This window comes from Eleutherodactylus coqui, chromosome 4 (genome assembly GCF_035609145.1).
Source record: "Eleutherodactylus coqui strain aEleCoq1 chromosome 4, aEleCoq1.hap1, whole genome shotgun sequence".
Classification (NCBI taxonomy): Eukaryota; Metazoa; Chordata; class Amphibia; order Anura; family Eleutherodactylidae; genus Eleutherodactylus; species Eleutherodactylus coqui.
The window spans coordinates 100,196,850-100,218,321 of NC_089840.1; the positions used below are offsets into that span (position 1 = coordinate 100,196,850).

Here is a 21,472-nt window from a genome sequence, read left to right on the forward strand (position 1 = left end):
CATAACGAAAAGGAAACTGCTTCCAAATAATATTTTCTGCTTTCGGCTGTCAGACATCAATGTGAGATTATTTATATTAATATTCATATCCGTGTAAGTGCTGCTTCTCAAAATACATCCATTTTTGGCACAAGCATATTGCTCAAAGGGTGCATGCTGTAACAATGCTTCCCTGCTACGGCTGCTTGGATACCCTGGATCTCAGACAAGGGTTCCGCAGCAGATAGTACTGCTGTATCGTCACTAGAACTACAGGGATGACAAATTCATCTTTCACTATTTCAATACCTGACTGCAGGTTCAGACGTTTCATCCAACCAATGCCAGCAATGTAATTCTAATTTATCTACTAACTCTATAAATGCCAGCTACAGTGTTAAAGACCGTTCACACTTGGTTTTGTGAATCCCTAGGTTTTCAGGGATTCGTGCGGAACCACAAAAGGGAACCATAGACATCTATTGCTCAATAGAACACCAATAAGGTCTTTGTTTAAGCAGCTTTCCGTTCATTTTCAGCTTTTGGTACAGAGAGGATGGTTGAAGTTATTGTGGTGGGCGATTTGAGCAACAGAAGTCTGCAATTTTGTTCTTTTGGTTCCATCGAATTCCTCTTTTAAGGATCCAGACACATTCAGACAGACTTTTCTACATTTGCTGTATAAGTGAATGTGAAAGATGAACGAGTGCTGTTCAAGGCTTTATGTCCACGAGCGGATCGGATTCCGCATGCGGGAGCCTGCAGAGGAATCCAATCCTGCCCACAACCGAGGACACTGCGTACCTGTCCGGGACTTCTGCGTGCCTGTCCGGGCCTAATATTTTCTACACTGCAGATGTATGCGGAAGTGCCATCTGGTGAGCCGCCGCCTGTGCGCAGTTGAGTTTTTTTTTTTTTTTTAAACTCCTGCAGAATCTAAGGCTCATCTACAATTCAATGGCGGATGGGCCACAGATCGGGCAGCTTCCATTGACTTTAATGGAAGCAGTCTGTGTGGGAACCGCACTGAAATAAAGCATGCTGCGATTTACTTTCTGGACCAAAAGGTCCACAAAACAAATCCGCTTGCTTTAATTCATGTTCGGACACCCATTCTTCACTATGGTCATTCTGATTTGCGGATCTTCAGATTATGCAAATCAGATCCGTCTGTGGACATTGGGCCTAAACTGAACGATAAGCGAATGAGCCAATGATTATTTGTATGCCTACATATAATGAATAACTAACAATGTGAATGATTATAGTTTGGTTGTCGGCGTGCACTTAGACTGAATAATTCTTCACTTTCGCTCGTTTGAATTTTTTTTTTTTTGAACGGTAATTGTTCTGTCTAAAATGTCTGTAATTTATTCTTAAATTCTACAAAAAATCTTTTCCAGTTCATACAGTAGCTGGCATAATAGACTTAGTTCTAGTAGAATATTCCCAGTGATCAAATGGGTGCACCCTGAAATAGGAATTAGAAAATGTAATCTTTTACAATGCTTTAGACTTCATTACCATCTCAGATCGGAATTCGTGCTGTAGTCTTTAATATCAGGATCTTTTAAATATGTATTACCAAGTCAAGTCCTTCATTGCATCAGTTGTAAGAAACCCTGGTGCTTCTTTGTTCAGTATGAAGATACTTATTGATACAGTGAGCACTGAAAATATGAAAGATAGCCACTCCACAGGCAACAGCAAAAAATGTATTTGGCCAATAATATGAAACAAATCAAAGAATGTGAAGACCCAGAAATTTCACTGGTTGAACAATGTAAAGGACAAGGGACAAAGGACGGAGAGATACCCGCTGTCTGTACCTGTATGGGTTCCAGCTGAGTATGGAGAACTTTGCAGAGAAGGAAGAAACAGTCTACAGACAGGAGGAACTTGTACTCTATATAGAAGTGAAGGCTCAAAGAATAATCAGATTTCTCTTTTTTTGGATTGATTTCCACTTTTCTCATAACGGACTGTGTAATTTAAACCTTTGAAGAAGCACTTCCAGAATGTTTTACTCTTTTTGTCTCTTTGTAATTAACATCTGTTAAATAGCATTCTTTTTTTTTATCAATCACTTTCTTCTTAAATTACCAGTATGTGTTCCATTTCTTCAGTTGCACCAAGTGACCGCATTTTAGCACTCTGAATCAAGCCGACTCTTCTTTGTGGATTGCATTTCGTTTTCTATGCATTCTTATGAGATTCTTAATGTGCATCTCATAGGCACGCATGGAAAGACTGATATTCATTTTATTAAGCATTAAATTGAAAATGTGTTCCAGTGCAGAGGTTGAACTCTAATCCCTTTTTCTGACTTTTTTTTGCAAATGTTTTTAGTTTCTGGCTCTACATTTGGGGATACATGTAGTGAAATGTATGTGTTATAGACTGTAAAGGGAGGGTTGGCAAATTATGGCATATAGTAACAGTTTTCTCTGTAGAATTACTAATGAATCCCTCAGGAAAAAATAATGGTATGTACCATCGAGGGCCAAATCTAGAGGTATTCACCCCTAAAAGCAAAGTTTGATGGTTTAGTAGTGCATGGAAGCTGTAAAGCTTAGTACTGAAGCAGCTATTCAAGCTTTGTGCCAGTGTGGATGAGTGATTACTGTTGAGGCTATAGGATGTGATATTTCTATGTCCTTATTTATGTATGTTTACATGTGTGTGTGTGTGTGTGTGTGTGTGTGTGTATAAATATATATCTGTTTAATACATGCAAAAAATGTTTACAGGTGTTGTCCAAGCTATATTGAGGAAAAAAAAAGACCCGCTGCCCATGGCCAGAACTAATGGCTGCTTAAACTCGCCCGTCGGAGCTCCCTGCAGTTCCAGCTCCACACTTCTGTTCTTCTCTCAAATGCTGTGTTGACAGGCTGTAGTCAGTCTATTGACAGAGTATCACAGGCTGCAGCCAATCCCAAACCTCAGTTGACTGCAGCCTGTCAACAAAGACCCAACGGGGAGAACAGAGTTGTGTCACCAGAGGTGCAGAAAGCTGGGGCAGGTGAGTATATGGTGTTTTAATGTTTTTGGCCATTGCAATTAATCAATGTTAAAGGGGTCTTCCAAGTTAAATAAAAATAAATAAAATTAAAATCAGTGAGCTTTTAACCCATGTCTATATAATTGTATAGTGGCATATTTGTTGTTGAAATTTCTGACTGATACTTTTAAATAGAAAAAGATATATCTTAAAGTATTCCCAACTTGGACATTAATGCTATATTCATTGGATATGCCATAAGTGTTTGATAGATGTGGGTCCCACCTCTGGGAGAACCCACACCCTTATGGAGAATTGGGTCCTTTGAGCCATCTGGCTATGCAGTTGCTGTATCCAGGTAAAAGATGAATGGAGAGGGTGGCTAGACATGTGTTTGTGACGGCAACTGTGCTCAACTGTTTCCATACATCACATAGAAGTGAATAGAGAAAGTTGTGCATATGCACAGCCACCTCTCCTTTTAATTTTTTTTGGCAAACTACAGTGTTGGCAGATGGGTAAGAGGGCCCCTATTCTCCACGTAATTGCAGGACCCAGAGGTTGGAACCTACATCTGTCAGGAATTTACGGCATATGCTGTCCATTTTGGAATACCCCTTTAAACCTCCTGGGCTCTAGTGCTACTGTAAATCTGTAGCAGATCACCTATATATAATACTGGTGTCTTCATATATGGAACGGAAACCTTCAGCCTGTCAGGCACCAGGGCCTGGATGTGACTGCTATGTCTAAGTTCTCTGCAGGTACTGTATGCCCCTGTCAACGTGTCTAGTAGAAATCTGATGCTCATGCTATAGAAAGTACCCCATTTTTGATGCATATTTGTAGCATTTGAAGATCAAATTGCTCAATATTTTATTCCCCCAACCAATTCCATCCATAGTGGTTCTATTAATACAATACACCTTAATGCAACATTTTTTTCATATATTCCTTGGAAACTCAAAGAATATTTTATCTTGACATTTATACATAGCATCTTGAATTAGCTTTCTTACTCAATGATCAACTAACATGTCAGTAGTAGTAACTTAAAGATAGACTGGAGGCAGGTACAAGTAATTGTATACAACTAAATGCTGTAATGTGGAATGGTGTATCAGATTTTTTGGGAAGAGACTGAATTTTTGAAAAGCAATGTGCCCTGAAGTGTATTAATAGAAAAACGTACACGATCAATGTTTCATCAGCAATATTTACTTTGCTCAAAAGTAAACTTGCAGTTTAAAGTTCTTTGTAGCGACACCATAAAAGCAGCCCTTGGAGGCTTCTTATGTTTGCTGTAAGGTTATAAATGAGATTAAACAACAGTATCTAGTTCTTTAGAGAAGGGATGGATGGTTAGTTCTATGTCTTTACAAACGCTTAAAGGCTTTGTGTGATGTTAGTTAAAACCATTACATGTTCATTGTACAACATAATTCAACAACTGTGAGAATCTGAGCAGGTAGCAATGAAATTAGTTATACCAGAATTCCCTATTGTTTAGGTAAGAAAAGAACCATTAGAGAAAACTAAAATAATACGAGGGGTGTCCATAGTGCAATACTATAAAAGACCACAGATTATAGGGAAAAATAGAAATCTTCTCACCTGTTTTGGTTGTGATATACGCAACACTAATTACAGGCTGATAGGATGGAAACCAATTCATGATTGTCCAGTGTTCTGGGAATCCTTACCTTCTTATTTTCTTAATCTCGGAATAGGTGTGTGAATAGGATTTGTAAAACCGCTGACAACAAAATTTTATAGTCACAGAAATAAATTAATGGCAATTCAAGGAGTTAAAATCCATTATGATTCAACACTGAACAAGCATCTTTTTCAAGATGGTATAAGACATTATTTTTATTAATAGTATGCAGTCATGTAGTACTCAAGTTAAACAGTTTTTGGGGTTTTTTTCTTAAATATTTTTATTGAAATTTATTTTTTAACACAATTACCCCTCTCCCTCACCTAATTTCATGACCATTATATACCCATATACATAAGTGTAATATACATAATACATTATTAACCCACACAAACAATATAATCGGTCATAATGATATTTAAACAAATCATAATCTTCCCCTCCTCAATAACACAAAATTAAGCATTCCGTCCATCCTGACAGCACACATGAGAGTTGCCCTCTGACCCCGATGGGACAGGAAGAAAAAAGTTCAAAAGGCCACCACCATTCTTCAGTGTTCCTTCTGTCCCATCAGCCACAGAGGAACTCCACCATAGGGTGATGGAGGATGACTGAAAGATTGCTTACCGACACGATAAAGCATATGACCCTGCGCCCGCTGAGCTAGCGCTGGTGGTCTCCGGATTGCTGGGCCCATCCTCATATGGCATCCCTGTTTATGGGCCCGACATCGAGCAATGTTGTCCATTGCAGGGGCGCTGAGTGATGATGCTGCGTCACTATGACATCAGTCGCATGGTCTGGCCCCGCCAAATTAATAACAAAAGGAGGTGCCACAACTCCAGAGAGCCTCTCTAGGGGGATTACGGCTCAAGGTTCTCCTTAAAGATTCTATGGACAGCATGGAAGGTGACAGGGGAAGCTTACAAACTGTGAGTAATCCACTTGGACAAGCTCATTAACAGGCTGTCTAATGTTTGGTATAATGGCTTCTCCTGTTGTTGCAGGATGAAACTCCAAATTCTTATATAGAAAAGGATAAAGTAATGTGCATTGATTGTGCGAAAAATAGGAAGCAGCAGGAATCCTTAATGGATAATCTCCGCCAAATGGTCAGAGAAGAGGTTCAGGCATTAAAAAGTGAAACCAGTTTTCAGCCCCAGCTGGGCCATTCTAGACCAGCAAAAGGTCCTGTACTCAGGGTTATATGTTCTTCAAATCCGAATTTATTTAGAGATAGTTATCAAAGATGCATACTACCATATTCTTAACCACCCGACATGCTAAAAATATATTAGATTTGTGGTTAAAATGGGTTTAGAAATTGTCCATTTTCAATTTATCTGTCTGCCCGTCATATATTCACTGCTCCTAGAGTGTTTTACAAAGTTATGACTGAGCTGATTGGCTATGTCAGTGGAATAGGAATTAACATTAATCCTTTTTTAGATGAGCTACTAATTTTTTTCAGATAGATAGGACTCTATGGAGTATCACCTGGGGCAGACAGTTAGGCCCCCTGTCCACGGGCGTGATTTCGCGGTGGTAAATCGCCGGCGAATCACACTGTCTGAATCTTTCCATAGTGTTGCTATGGAAAGCGCTGGCCCCGTGTCCAAGAGCAGAGAATCATTGCAATTCTCTGCTCACGGCCAGCAATTTGCAGCATGCGGCGCATTGCCGTGGTTCTCCACGGTCAGCCTATCTGTCAGATAGGCTGACTGCGGAGATTCATCTGCCAGCTCCTGCTCATATGTGGCGGCTCTCACGGCAGAGATTCGCCGCGGGACTTCGCAACGCCCGTGGACAGGAGTCCTTAAGCTCTTATCCAAACTAGGTTGGGTTATAAACTTTGAAAAATCCAGCCTAAACCCAGACACTTTTTTTTTTCACAGGTTATATGTAGAAAACCTGTGATAATCAAGGACTTACTTCTTTTTACCTCCAACAAAAAAGGATGATATCCGTTCCATTAGGAGATTGAAGAGAAGGTTTCTGTATACATAAGGGCGAGCACCCACTGGCGTTTGCGTTTTCCGCGGGAAAAAAACGCAGCGTTTTTCGCGGCGTTTTCGCGGCTTTTCCATTAATTTCCATTGACTTTCATGGGTGCATTAGGAGAAAAATAAGGACACATATGCAACTGACAGTTCCTATGTTAAAAACGCAAACGCAATGCAAAAAAAACGCCAGTGGACAGGAACACATGTTATCTCTATGCCTGTGCAGGAAAAACGCAAAACGCAAAACGCAGGTAAAAAAACGCCAGTGGGTGCTCGCCCTAAGAGAAGCCAATAAGGTACTGGGTCAGTTGACCGCTTGTCTGCAGATGGTCCCTTGTGCAAGAAGCTTGAATCATCCACCCAATTGAGAAAATGTCTAGAATGCTGGCAGTCACCCTGAAACCTGAAGAAAGGGGTTCAGTGGTCCTTATCCCCATTTATTTTCGTAACCACCAATGCAAGACAGTCTAGTTGGGGGGTGCAGTTGGCAGTTAAACTTTGTGTTTCCTGGCCTTCCCACGTCCACTTTCAATACTCAAATACTAGGGAACTTAAAGCAGTATGGAAGACATTGATGCAATCAGAGAACATATGTTGGAAACATGTTAAAATATTTTTCCACTATTACAGCAATGTCTTTTATTTACCATCAGGGCAGCACCAGACACATCCACGTCTCCAACATCTGTCACAGAGAATAGTCTCCTGTGCGGAAGGCAAAATAAAATCCTTATTGGCCATTCATTTAAAAGGATTCGAAAACAATCCAGTTAATTTTCTGAGCTGACAGAAATTAGTCCCAGGGGAATGGTATCTGAACACAGAAGTATTCAATCAATTAATGTCTCAGTGGAGTAAGCCCTAGATGGACCTCTTTGCCTCAAGGAGAACTTAAAGTACCACAGGTTCTGCTCCCTAAACCCAGCTGACAATCCCTTGGCACTGGATGCCGTGTCCCAAAAATGGGACATGAGCGCGAAAGGCATATGCTTAGTTCTCCCTAATCCCCCGAGCCCTATAAAAAATTTGAAACAACCAGGGTAACCTTTATTGCCCTAGCGTCGGCAAAAAGACCTTGGTTCCTGTTATCGCTGACAGTTCAGACTCTGAGCCCGCTGCCTCTCATGCAGGACTTTATGTCCAAGGGCCCAGTAATCTGTCAAGAGATTCACAGGATGAAGCTGACAGCTGGGCTGCTAAAAGTCAGACATCAATCCAAGAGGCATGTAAAGGCAGAGACCTGCCTCCCCCTGAGGGGAAAAAGATCCCACTCTATGGGGGCTCTCACCTCCTCATGGACTGAACGCAGTGAAGCCTCAACAGAGCAAATTTGAAAAGCTGCCATTTGGTCTAGCATTAACACATTTTCTAAGCATATTGCTCGGATCTCCATTTTGGTGGGGAACTGGCCTTTGGGCAGGAGCTCCTCCAGGCTGTAGCCCTCTTAATGCTACCATTATAATCTGGTATTGCCTTCATGTGTGCTGTCAGGATGGACGGAATGGTAAAATTAGGATTAATCTTACCATTAATCTGTTTTCCATGTGTCCATCATGACAGCACATACTTGCCCACCCTGATAATTACCGTATACTATGCATGTAACATAACAATACGTTGTTTTTTCAGCAACAAGAGATTGGGCCATATATCAGTTGTGATAATTTGAAGTCACCGGAGAATGGCAGTGGGAACTTTCCTCTTACTGTCCCACTGGGGTCAAAGGGCAACCTCCATGTGTGCTGTCATGATGGACTCATAGAAAAGGGAATAACAGTAATATTAATCCTAGTTTTCTGCACGTGGAAGAAAAGACTGAACTGTTCTCCACCTTCTCACCTCTCTCCCTCATCCCTTCCAAATCTCATAAGCTTTTTGACAATACTTCAATGGAACTAGTACTTGATGTGAACTATCTGTTATTCAGTGGGTGTAAAAAGTGTACACACCCCTGTTTAAAATGCAGTTTTATCATGTTGAAAAATCTGACGAAGATGAATCATTTCTGATTTATGTCCACCTTCAATGTTAACTGTAAAATTCAATTAAAAAACAAACTGAAATCTTTTAGTGTGGAAAAATAAAACTATAATGTGGTTGCTAAAGTGTGGACACCACTTTATACAGTAATTGTGGATTGGTTTGTGTTCAGAATTAGCCAATCACATTTAAGCTGATGTTAAATAGTAGTCTGTACGCAGCTGCCATTTACAATGATTCTGATTTACCCCATATAATGTTCAGCTCTTCTAGTAGGTTTTTCCTGACCTTTTTTTAGTTTGTCCATAAAGGGCTTACAATAGATCAAAGGGATTTGATAGTTCAAAGGTAGCCAAAAAGAAGGGTACCAAAAAATTTCTGAGGCATTACATCTACCATGGAACACAGTGGAGATGGTTATCAAGAAGTAGGTTACATTTGGCACAAAATGACCAAGAACTGGATGTTCCTCAGAAATTGGTGAATATACCAGAAGAAAATTGGTTTAGAAGGCTGCCAAGCAGCCTACATGAACACTTAAAAAAGCTGCAGGAATTTTTGGCAAGTACTGAATGTGTAGTGCATGTCTCAACAATCTACCATATTTTATAATCTGGGCTGTGGGGTGGCAAGATGAAAGCCTTTCTTAACGAAGAAAAACCTCCAAGCCCAGCTATGTTTTGCCAAAACCTACATCAAGTTTGCCAAAAGTATATATAAGAATTTGTTATGACCAAAAAATGTAGCTTTGACCCCATCAGACCATGATTCCAAAAGGTGTGTTTGGTGCAAGGGGTTTTGTCATTTAAAAAAAACCAAAAACTAATTTCTCCCTAGGCAGCATTTTCCAAGCATCTTCTACTCTTAACTTCTCCAGGACCCCGGGACCCTCACTGCAAGCCAGCTGGATCCTTTAATTGTTGTGACTCATCCATTCTCTGTAGTCTCCTTCCGGCAGGTCAGTGTAGGTTATGTCACTAGTGATGTAATATTCACTGCCTAGGAAGGAATGCCGATTTATTGCCGAGACTGCGCATGCATGCTACCTCACTGGGAGAGTTCATATACTACTGCAGAGTTGCAGCGCACATGCACTGTCTCGGCAAGAGCTCAGCACTCCCTAGTGATGTAATGTTTACTGCCTAGGAAGGAATGCCGATCTATTGCCGAGACTGCACATGCCTGCTACCTCACTGGGAGAGTTCATATACTACCGCAGAATTGCAGCACACATGCACCGTCTCTGCAAGAGCTCCGCACTCCCTAGTGATGTAGTGTACATTGCCTGCAAGAAGGAGACTGTGGAGAATGGATGCTTTGTCAACAGAAAACGAAGAATCGTCCAGGAAACTGCATGAGCCAGGAGAAGATCGTCGGAGAGAAGATGCGCTAAGCAGACTGACAGTGGAGGAATAGTTGAGTATAGAATTATTGTTTTCTAATGACAGAACCCATTTAAGGTGTATGGAATTATGAACCGTTCCAAATACCCATCAATTTTGGCAGAAAGCCTTCAGGCCTTTGCCAAAAAGCTGACGATGAAGAAGAATTTCACCTTTCACTATGATAAATATCCAAAGCATATCTCCAAATCAGCAAAAGAATGGCTTTGCCAGAAGATCATCAAGGTTTTGGAATGGTCCAGCCAGACCCCAGACCAGAATAACATTGAAAATTTGTGTTGACCTGAAGAAGGGCTGTAAATACAAGATGGCCTCATAATCTGAAAGATTTGGAGCGCTTTTTCTAGTGATAGTGGGAAAAGATTAAGTCAAGATGTGCCATGCTGATAGACACCTACCCAAAAAAGACCAAATGCTGTCATAAAGTCAAAGGACGCAGCAACTAAGTATTAGTTTTAGGGTGTAAATATTTATGCCTTCCTCTGGATCAACAACTTAGGAGGATAAACAGGCTGAACTAGATGGACATTGTCTTCATTCGGCCTTACATACTATGTTACCTTAAAGGGGTTGTCCTGCGCCGAAACCTAATTTGTTTTTTTTAAACAGACCCCCACATTGTGCACAGTAAAAACGAATCCATTTGTTATTTAAAAAAAAAAAAAATTCGCTTACCTGGATCCCCGTTCTGAAGCTTTGAAGATTCTTCTTTCAAAGATGGCGCCGCTGGTCTTCTCCCACGGTGCACCGCGGGTCTTCTCCCATGGTGCACCGTGGATGTTCTTCTCCAGTCTTGCGTTCCACTGCCGATTACAGCCACCTCATTGGCTGATCAGCACCACGTGATGGAGGCGGAGCTACAATGACACGGAGAAGAGGGAGGAGCCAGGACGCCGCTCGTGAGCCCGGACACAGCCAGCAGAGGATTCTTATCTGCGCAAGCGCCGACTGTTGCGGCGACCAGAGAAGAAGGCTTCAGTCGTCGCCATGGAGACGGGGATGCCAGCATCGGAGGGGGTAAGTGTATAACTTCTGTATGGCCAATATTTAATGCACGATGTATATTACAAAGTGCATTAATATGGCCATACAAAAGTGCATAACCCCACTTGCTGTCGCGGGACAACCCCTTTAATCTACCCCTTTAATAATTAAATCCTTATTCCTAGACAGAGTTTTGATAAGTGCCTGTTTCGAATTTAAATTTCCATTCATGTATCTCCTCTTGCTGCTAGGTTTCTTCTCCTTCTCTGTCAATGTTTTGAGATCCTCCATCACTTTATTATTGGAGGTATCTACATATGGACCTTTATATTCTATCGGGTAGAAGTTACTTCGGGTTTCAAGTTTGTGGTTATAGGGGCTTCTAGAATACTTTCAGCATCTGGATATATGCTGTCCTCATTGTCCTTTATTACATCTTTAAAACATTTGTGCATGAAGAATCTCTTAAGGGTTAATTTCCTTACAAACCAATTGATATCTACAAACAGCTCAAATAATTCTGGTTCACTTGATAGGTTGAACGACAATGCCTTTGAGAGGACTTCTGCTTCTCCCTTGTTTAAGATGAATTGTGAAAGATTAAAAATAACCAACTTTACAGCATCATCCTTCGAAATTAGACCTTCTTTATTGGTCGACGGTGTTGTGATTTTCTTGTGTGGTGTTCTCCCCACTTGTTTTACTTATTCCTTTGTGTTTCCTTTTAAACTTTATGTAGAGGGACTCCCCATTGAGTGTCGATAAAACTGTGTAATTTTGGGTTGTGTTGGATTGATTTTCGTTGTAAATTTGAGTCTGGATTGGAGGGGTAATGAGGAGCTCCGGGTTGCTTTGTTTTTGTTCGTTGATATCTCCAATTCTAAGGCAGAGTGAGAGTTTCCTAGTCCTAATAAAACCTTTTGGTTTGAAGGGGTTACAGGGGTATTAGAACTTATCACGTCAGTTATGCAATCAGATTCTACATCTTAGGTTAGGTCTATCTTGACAACCTGTACTGTCTGGATTTGTATTATGTTCCAAAGCCTTATCCTGTGTATGAGATTAACATTCTGATTTACAGGATCATCAATTATATGAAGGAGGTTATGGGATTATGTGCAATAATTGGAGGTTTAGGAGGATGATGTTACTTAGTGTGAGGCTGAGAGATCTAAAGGTTCACGATTCTGTGAATCAGATGTAAATGAGTATTATTCTGATCAGTGTTAAGAACACCCAATATCCTAGAATTAGGAGGATTAGGGGTCATGGATTTTGTTAGGGGTTTATATATGGGTTGTTTAGTCGATGGTGGGAGACAGAGACTGATCCAAATGATATGCATCTCGTGATTCTCTTGGAATGCCATATGTATATTTGGTACCACTTCTAATATTCATTTGGGGTGGTATGGAAGCCTGGGGTCTTGGTATGACATTGTTAGACACTCAATGATACCGAGATGTTGTATTGTTGGGGCTTTTTGTTGTAAGATGTATGGGATGACATAACGTTAGTCACACTATGGCGTTCCAGAGTGGAACGCACACAGAACACCCTCCCTACCAAGTACGTAACCACGTCATATTGTGTGATAGGAAACTATGCCTCCACTTAAATGCTGATCAGCTCCGGACCTAACCACTTTACGTGGACAGAATTTGACCACGCCTTCTCTGTGACTATATGTGACGAGTAGCATCACTTATATTATCGCGCCCACTAATGGAACACATTTTGCGTTCCATTAGGATGGAAGGACGCGACACACGGAATACTTGTGGCATCATCATTAGACGCCCCCATTCCTGAACACCGGCAACATGCGTCTTTGAGCTCTATCAGGTAATTGATTGAAATATGTGTGTGTGTATATATTTTTGTGTGTATGTGTGTGTGTGTATATATATATATATATATATATATATATATATTATAAAAAATGTGTTTGTCCTTCTGTTTGTATGCTTGAAAAAGGCTTAACTGTAGGCTGAAATGCATCACAGCAATTTCATCTGAATAAAAGGACTTGTTACTGCACCTTGTGGAGTCCACTAGCTTGTTTTCTATCCAACCATAAGTGGTTTTAAGGTCCTACTGGATTAGGGGTGCACTCATCTGAGGCACCCTTGTGAAGTAAGTTCTTCAGTTTTTTTCACGCTTTCATTGTATTATCTGGAGCGCTGTTTTTTTTTATAGGTTTCACCTATTCTATTTTGTTTATTCCATGATGAACTACTAAATATTGTATGGAGTTTAAAAATATATTGTGACGAAATCTAAACCAGTGAGTTTTGCAATATATAAAGGAGTTGTGGCATCAAAATTATTTTGATATTTACGCTGCTAAATATTAGCAATGGGGACTATTTCAGATCTTGATTTAATCCTCAAACGTTTGTAACAATGGAAGTAGATTTGCAGAAAGTCTTGTGACATAAAAGGTACCACAACTTCCAAATATTTGAATTACTTAACTATTTGTAATTGAGTATGCTCCAATGAATAGTCTAACTGCAAGGAATCATAGATTTACCCCAGTTGATACATGACACACATCTTGCTGGTATATGAAAAATGGATGTTATAGAATTCATTGACATACTCAAATCTAGAGAATGAGCGAGTACCAAAATGCTCGGGTGCTCTTTATTCGATTTGAGCTTTTCGTAATATTCGAGAGCTCTATTCGAGTAACGAACCCCATTGAAGTCAATGGGAGACCCGAGCATTTTTGTATTTCACCCGCCCGATGCCAAGCTTTTTTTTTTTTTAATTCTCCCCCTATTCCCCTCTCCCTGCCACATACTGCTGTGGACATGCGGACACTGGCACGTCACAGCAGAAAGTGGTAATGCGGTGAGGGGTCAAAACGGGGAGTGGTCGAACTCGGCGTTGTACTCGCTCAAGTAACGAGCACCATCGAGTATGCTAATACTCGAACGAGCATCAAGCTCGGACGAGCATGTTCGCTCAACTCTACTCAAATCCTTTGTTTGCAACAGATCATCTGCAAGTAGTGAGATTCTTTTCTCAATTTCTCCATACTACAATCAAACTATTTGCCATATCAAACCAGCCAGGGGCTCAATTTCCAAGGCAGAGGAGAGGACAGGAGATGCCCCTGCCTTATTTCCCTATCTAGCACCATCCTTTTAGAAATAGGAACATTTACACTCATTGTTGCCCCTGGCAATTAATAGAGCAGTTTAACCCATGCTACAAATTTCTCACCATTCTATGATCCACCTGAAGATTGATATAAGCTCCTTAAATTAATAGAAGTTGATCTGTTTGGCATAAAGTTGGAATGATCCTCATGTATTTAATGAGTCATTACTAAAAGTAATATATTCTCAAGTACTTTCACCAAGATTTTAACATCAGTGGTTAAACGATAGGAGTCAAGATTTCCTAAAGAATCATAGCATTGATGGTGGAAGTATGCCTTCATGCATTGATTCATTAAACACCATTAATAAATGTGGCAAAAGCATATCCTCGTAGTGCTAAAGGTTCATTTAGACACAGCGATTATCGCTTGTGTAATCATTGTGTCATTTGCAACCCAAGATGATTGCTCAAGATGAGCGATCACCTTGCACTGCCACCAGAGGATGCAGAAGACAAGCGGGATGTCCATGCTTGTCTTCTACATCCAGCTGTTCCCCGATCCGAGCGCTTGGCTGTTATACAGCCGAGCGCTCGGAGTGGAGTATACAGAAGACAAGTGGGGTGTCCATGCTTGCCTTCTGCATCCAGCTGTTTTCTGCACGGAGCGCCTGGCTGTTATACAGCCGAGCTCAACGTGCCAGGTAAAGAAAACAGAGCTGGACCGCTCTGCTCTTCATACCCAGCTGTTATCAGGGAGCGGAATACAGTGTAAGAATTCTGAATATTAATTTGGCTTATGAAACCTCTCCTTTTGTTTTATGTATACAGTTTAGATTTTAACTAGAATAAATATTACTCTACAGAACAATATGGTATTTCATACATTTCTAACTATTATACTTTGACAATGAGTTATTTATGTTCAGTGATATTCTTTCTGGCAGTATAGAAATTCAAATTTTATGAATTCCATCATGCCTTGGAACCAACCACAGCTTAAAGGGGACCTATCAGCAGTTTAAACTCTACTAAATGAAGTACAGTTGCAGAAAACTGAATTAGAACAATTTCCATAAATATCTTTTTTCCTTTGGAAAGCATAGCTGCATAAAATTACTTTGAAAATCTTCTACGCTAGATGAAAATGATAAAGTGCCGGCTGTGATTGGCTGGCGTTCGACCCAATCACAGCGCTTGGTTACACAGCGCTGGCGGCAGGGAAATTCAAAGCAGAGCAGGGAGATGACAGTGCGTAGAAGTGCACCGCTGAGAAGACCATCGCGCCAGAGACACATACGCTGGCTGGAAGTTTTTTTACTTTTTTTTTTTTACTAAGTATATACTTGAGTATAGCTAGGCTTATACTCGAGTCAATAAGTTTTAGCAATTAGCTTATACTCGAGTCGGCTAATACTCAAGTATATATGGTATTTTTTGACAGTCGAGTTAGATTTTTTTAGTGGTACCTTTCAATGTACCATCTAATGTATTGAAAAGCTTATAACTTTTTGTGTGTTTAAATGGATGAAAAAATACGTTGCAATTTTTTGGTGGGTAATATTTTACCACTGTCAGTGCTATAAAAATGACATGGCAACTTTATTCTGTGGGTCAGTGTTTTAATATCACTATAAAATTTTGATTTTTTTTTCTACCACTTTAAAAAATATAAAAAGGTTTGCTAAAAAGCAATGTTTGCTTTAATTGCAGTCTTCTAATTTCCATAATTTTTATTTTTCCATTAATACGGATGTTTGTTTTTTGTGAAGTGAGCTATAGCTGCTATTGGTATGCATTTGAAGTACAAATGACTTCTTGATTGCTTTTTATGTATTTATTTTTTGACAGGATGATTAAAAAGTGTTTTTTTCCCTGATCGCATTCATCTTACAGGATAAATAAGGCATTATTTTAATACTTCTACAGACATTGTAGTACCAAATGTACACCCCCCCCCCTTTGTCTCCATGACAGCACCAACTGAGATTGCCTCCTCCAAAGTTGGACAGCAAATACAGAGGTTTAATGCTCCTGCCCTTTCATACCCTTCTCAGTGTTGTCAGTAGGCAGGTATCCAGAGAGGTGCTGCGAGCTCTCAGGTGTTACTGGCATGAAGAAGCATTATACTCACCATACATCGGAGGCAGCAGGGGCGGTTTTCCCTTCCTGAGGATTATCTCCCGGGTTGCTGTAGGGGCAGTTTTCCCAGGGTGGATTTCTCGTCACCGTGGCAAAGGCAGTTATATGTGAGGGCTGTGTGGTATCTTCTCCTCCTCCTGACGCTGCTGGTCCATGGGGCTCATGGCTATTAAATACAGTGTGGGCTACCCTTAATATGGAAGAGCTGAAAAAACAAAGCTATCCAGGATAAAATTTCTAGGCGGCTGGACGAGAGACATAGACATACATTCCCTGCTCATAGCAATATCCAGAAGTTAATCAAGAAGGAATGAAGTAGACCTGAAGAGGGCCCCTTAGTCTTTAAGGGTATTAAAAGGTGCTATCCCTTCTAAGAGCAAGATTATGCTAACTGGGAAACCATGCCCAAGGTAGACATCCCACTGGCAAAGATCACTAAGCAGACGTCCTCACTCGATTAACTAAAATACATGTTCCTGGCAGCATAAGATTTATTAAACATTTTCTCTTTATTACTCCATAATCAAATAGCTGGCGATGTTTCGACCTATGTAAACTGGGCTTGATAAAGACCTGTTTACATAGGTCGAAATGTCGCCAGCTATTTTATTATGGAGGAATAAAGAGTAACTTCTTAATACATCTTATGCTGCCAGGAAAATGTAATTTTGCTGGATGTAATGTGGATCTTGATCCGGACTGGTTCTGGCTTTTGCATTTCCCTACTTGCCTATGGAAGGTTCTCAGAGCCCCAGAGGACAATTTTTGCCTTCAATTGCTGCTGTGTATCTACTTTAATACAGTCCTCACTCTTCCAAGACACCACACAGCTAAAAGACCTTATGGACTGGAAAGAAGAGAGCCTACTGAAAAAAATGTAAGACGTGGCCTCGAGCCTGCTTAGAACTGTGCCAGCTGGAGATGCACATTCAGAACAAAATTCAGGCCAGCAAATCCTAGGCTCACTAATGGGCCTTCAGATGGCAACAATAATCTTTATATAGCGCCAACATATTCCGCAACGCTTACAAAACAAGAGTTAACAGAAACAAAAACTATGGTTGCATCTAGTAATTAATTGATGGAAACAGTAGGGGTGAAGGACCTGCTACAACGAGCTTAAATACTACAAATAATGGGCTGATACTGAAGGTAAACGGGCTGAAGATTTGCAAGGTATGGTGAGGTGCTATACACTAGTGATTCCCAACCGGGGTGCAGTGGCACCCTGGTGTGCCGCGAGAGGCTGCCAGGGGTGCTGTGGCTCTCTGGCTGGAAATCACATCGGTAATGGGGACATGCAAGACGCTGCTAAAGGAGCTGGAGGAATGCTGCCAGGAGCAGAGACTGAGCAGAGGCACAGCCAGGTGACATGCAAGACGCATCTAAAGGACATTCAAGGACCTGGAGAAAAGCAGCCAGTGGGCAGCTAGGGGTGTGACAGGGACATTCCTACATCCCTGCACTTTTCCACCCCAAGATACACCAGTACCATGAGGAGATGAGTATATGGGTTGCTGGGGTTAATGTTGTTATTGGGGGGGCTGGTACTGGGGTTGGGGGGGTTTATGTTGTTACTGGGGGGGGGTTAATGTTATTACTGGAGTGGGTTAATGTTATTAATAATAATAAACTTGGGGCGTGGCTTGGAGAGGCACCGGAACGGCAGCAAATCTTTAGGCTCCGTTTGGAAACAGGCACTTCTAGCCATAAAAAGCACTGTTGGAGGTGGAAAACCGCAAAAGCAGATAAACGAACCTACCAGGACAGCATGTCAGCAAGAAGGAGAGGCTCAAAACCAGTGCCGACAAAGCTGGAGTCCTTCTTTGTGGCACGTGGGTCCCCCTCTGCAATGGCCGCACAGGAGATCCTGCCAGCAGCCCGCAGGGACCGGGAGCAAGTGACTGACAGCCGCTCTGCACTAGAAACCACAGCGGAGGAGACTGCATCTGACAGCTCTGCCGGAGCGACCGGAGGCTCTCAGCACACATCAGCTATACCGAAAGGCACAAGAGAAAGGTCAGTGAATGGGGGGAAAAACATTGCCAAGGGACCCCCTGCACCCAAAATGGCGCTGACCACGTTGCCACACATAATGAGAACCCCCACAAGCAGCCCAGAAAAGCAGAAGCTGAGAATATCTCAGACTGCTGAGAGTGATCCGGAGGCTGAACATTTACATGTGATAGCGGAGGAGAGAGAAACAGATAACCCTGCAGGAGGCTCACAGTATAACACAGCCACAATGGGAGGCTCAAAAGACAGAGCAGTGAATGGGGGGAAAAACAATGCCAAGGGGGCTCTTACACACACACTAAGAACCCCCACAAGCAGCCCAGAAAAACAGAGGCAGAAGATGTCTCAAAATGCTGAAAGTGTTTCAGGAGCTGATTATCTCCATGAAAAAGGAGCCGACAAAGAATTAGATAACCTCACTGCATCAAACAAACCAGTGACTGAGCTGTATATAAAGGAAATAGTGTTGGCGCTGAGAAACACCATACAAGCAGACATTTCAATGTTAACCTCGACAGTAAACTCCTCCATTCGGGACATTAACAACAAAATAGAAAAACATGATAAAAAACTGGAGGAAGTGGTGGGCTCGCATAACTCATTAATCGACTCCCACTACGATCTAGAAGAAAAAGTTAACAAACTGCAACTCAAACTATCCGATTTAGAGGATAGAAATCGACGCAACAACGTCAAAATAAGAGGGATACCCGAAAATGTCTCCAATGCGGAAATCGTAAACTACATTACACGATTTATGCAGACCATGCTTCCCAACACGCCAATGCAAGAATTCAAGATAGATAGGGCCCACAGATTACCGCGCCCAAAATTCCTTAAAGAGGAATACCCCAGAGACGTTATAGCTCGAATTCATTATTTTGGCGCAAAAGAAGCCCTAATGAACGCAACAAGAAAGCTCCAACCCCTGCCAAACCCATACTCTGAATTGCGAATATTCGCTGACCTATCGCAATCCACCTTGGAAGCGAGGAGAAGCTTCGCAGCGATCACTGCCTCCTTAAGAAAAGCCAATATCCAGTACAAATGGGGATTTCCCACAAAAATTATAGTTACAAAAGAAGGAAGGACCCATATCCTCCAAGACCCTAAATCTGCGACAGACACCCTAAACTCTTGGGGAATTACACTGCAAAATTTATCCTATACAAACGCCAACACAGAAAAAAACAGACGCCAGCATCACACCAGCCGGAGCTCCTCACCCCCGCAATGATTCAGAAGACCTCACCTCCAATAGATACTAAACAACGTCTCATGAAGTGCCTGCTCCAGACAGCTGAACTTTTTCTCCCCCCACCGAAAAATGCAAGTTCTAACTTGCCCTGTATTTGTCAGTTTAATCCTCAACATTCTGACTTTCACGCCAAACGCATCCGTGTGTTCTGGCCCTATACAAAATGAGGATATTGTTTGGTTCTCTTTTTTTTGTTATTTTGTTTCCTCAGGCATTCGCGCATCACAGGAATTCCCAAGTCTCCAACTTTGCCGCCACCCACCATCCACATGGCGGTGAAAGTCCTATCGCTTAACGCCAACGGCTTGAACTCGCCATTCAAGAGAAGATCTGCGTGGAAAGAGGCAATTATGCAAAATGTTGACATTATGTGTATCCAGGAGACCCACTTGTTAGAAGTAGATAAAAGCAGAATGTCCCATAGAATGTTTCCGCAGGTCTTATTTGCTTGTGCCCCAAAAAAACAGGCGGGTGTGATGGTGGCATTCCGAGACAGAGCTCCGTTCACCATCGATAAACAGATTGGTGACCCGAAGGGTCGCTATTTAATCTTAGTAGGTTCCCTTAGGAATACAAAAATAACCTTAGTAAACACATATGTAACAAATTCAAAGCAAATTAATTTTCTTAACAAACTCAAAAAAAAAATTAACCAAGTAGCGGAAGGTCCAATAATGATAAATGGTGACTTCAACCTAGTACCTGATAGAGAACTCGACACTACAAACCCAAAACTTAAAAGAAATGCCACCCTGGGAGAATGGCTACACAAAAATGCGCTTTATGATACGTTCCGGTGCTCCAACGCCTCTGCAAAAGAATACTCACACTATTCAAATAGACACAGATCCTTCTCGCGCATAGACTTATGTCTAGTTGAGAGGAAACTCTTAGCATCAATACAAAAAGCGGAGGTTGGGACGGCTACTTGGTCCGACCACGCACCAATCATAACAACACTGAATGTAAGGGGCCTTGGAGCACCGACTAAATCATGGAGGAATAACACTTATTTAATGAGCATTCCCAAATACAGGGAAAAAATACAAGAAGCATTAACTGAATACTTTAAATTCAATGCCATCCCACAAACAGACCCAGCAATGGTGTGGACCGCCCATAAGGCATACATAAGAGGAATTTTAATAAAACTAGGCTCCAAATACAAAAGAGATAAAACAAAAAAAACAGATGAAATTCTAACCCAAATACAACTGAAGGAATCCCTTTTAAAAGTTTTCCCAGACCAAAACACACATACCGAATTACATAAATTGAGACTGGCCCTACGGAAAACATTACTAGGGGATTTTGACAGAGAAATTACTGCTCAGCGAGCGGACAGCTATTCAGCAATTAATAGGCCATCCAAATGGATGGCAAATCTGATTAAAAGAAAAACAATAAAAGCAAATATCCCCTACATTTGGAATTTCCAGGACAAAAAACAAAAACTATCGAACCCCAAACATATTGCAGACAATTTTTGCTCTTTCTACAGCAAACTTTATAACTTAAAAAATGATCCCCAAACAAAACAACCAGACAAGGAATCAATCAATGCTTTCTTGCAAAAGGTTAACCTACCGAAGCTATCATCCTTACAAACGGACCTCTTGGACGCCCCGTTCTCCGTCTCGGAAATAATAGACACCATAGCATCCCTAAAGAACCAGAAAGCCCCTGGGCCGGACGGGTATTCAGCAGAGTACTATAAAAACTTCTTACCCCAACTTTCAACCCATATCACTAACACATTTAACAAGATCAAGGAAAGAGGCTTCTTCCCACAAGAGATGCTGCAGGCCACAATTGTAGTCCTACCAAAACCTGGAAAGGAACCAAATACACCAACTAACTTCCGTCCTATATCATTACTTAATACCGATACTAAGATCTACGCTAAAACGTTGGCCCGTAGAATGGTGGACA

General features: G+C 41.3%; 1 protein-coding gene across 2 annotated transcripts in view; it reads left to right on the plus strand.

Moving 5' to 3' along the window:
• Window positions 1-21,472, plus strand: part of STS (steroid sulfatase) — a 327,127-nt gene that overhangs the window by 65,492 nt on the left and 240,163 nt on the right. The window contains exon 1 of one of the 2 annotated variants that reach the window (XM_066599920.1): window positions 12,813-12,858. The exons of the other annotated variant lie outside the window; for it this stretch is intronic. The gene's annotated coding sequence lies outside the window, so the exon portion shown is untranslated. Of the gene's footprint in view, window positions 1-12,812; window positions 12,859-21,472 lie in introns of those variants that run through there. 2 annotated transcript variants of the gene reach the window in all.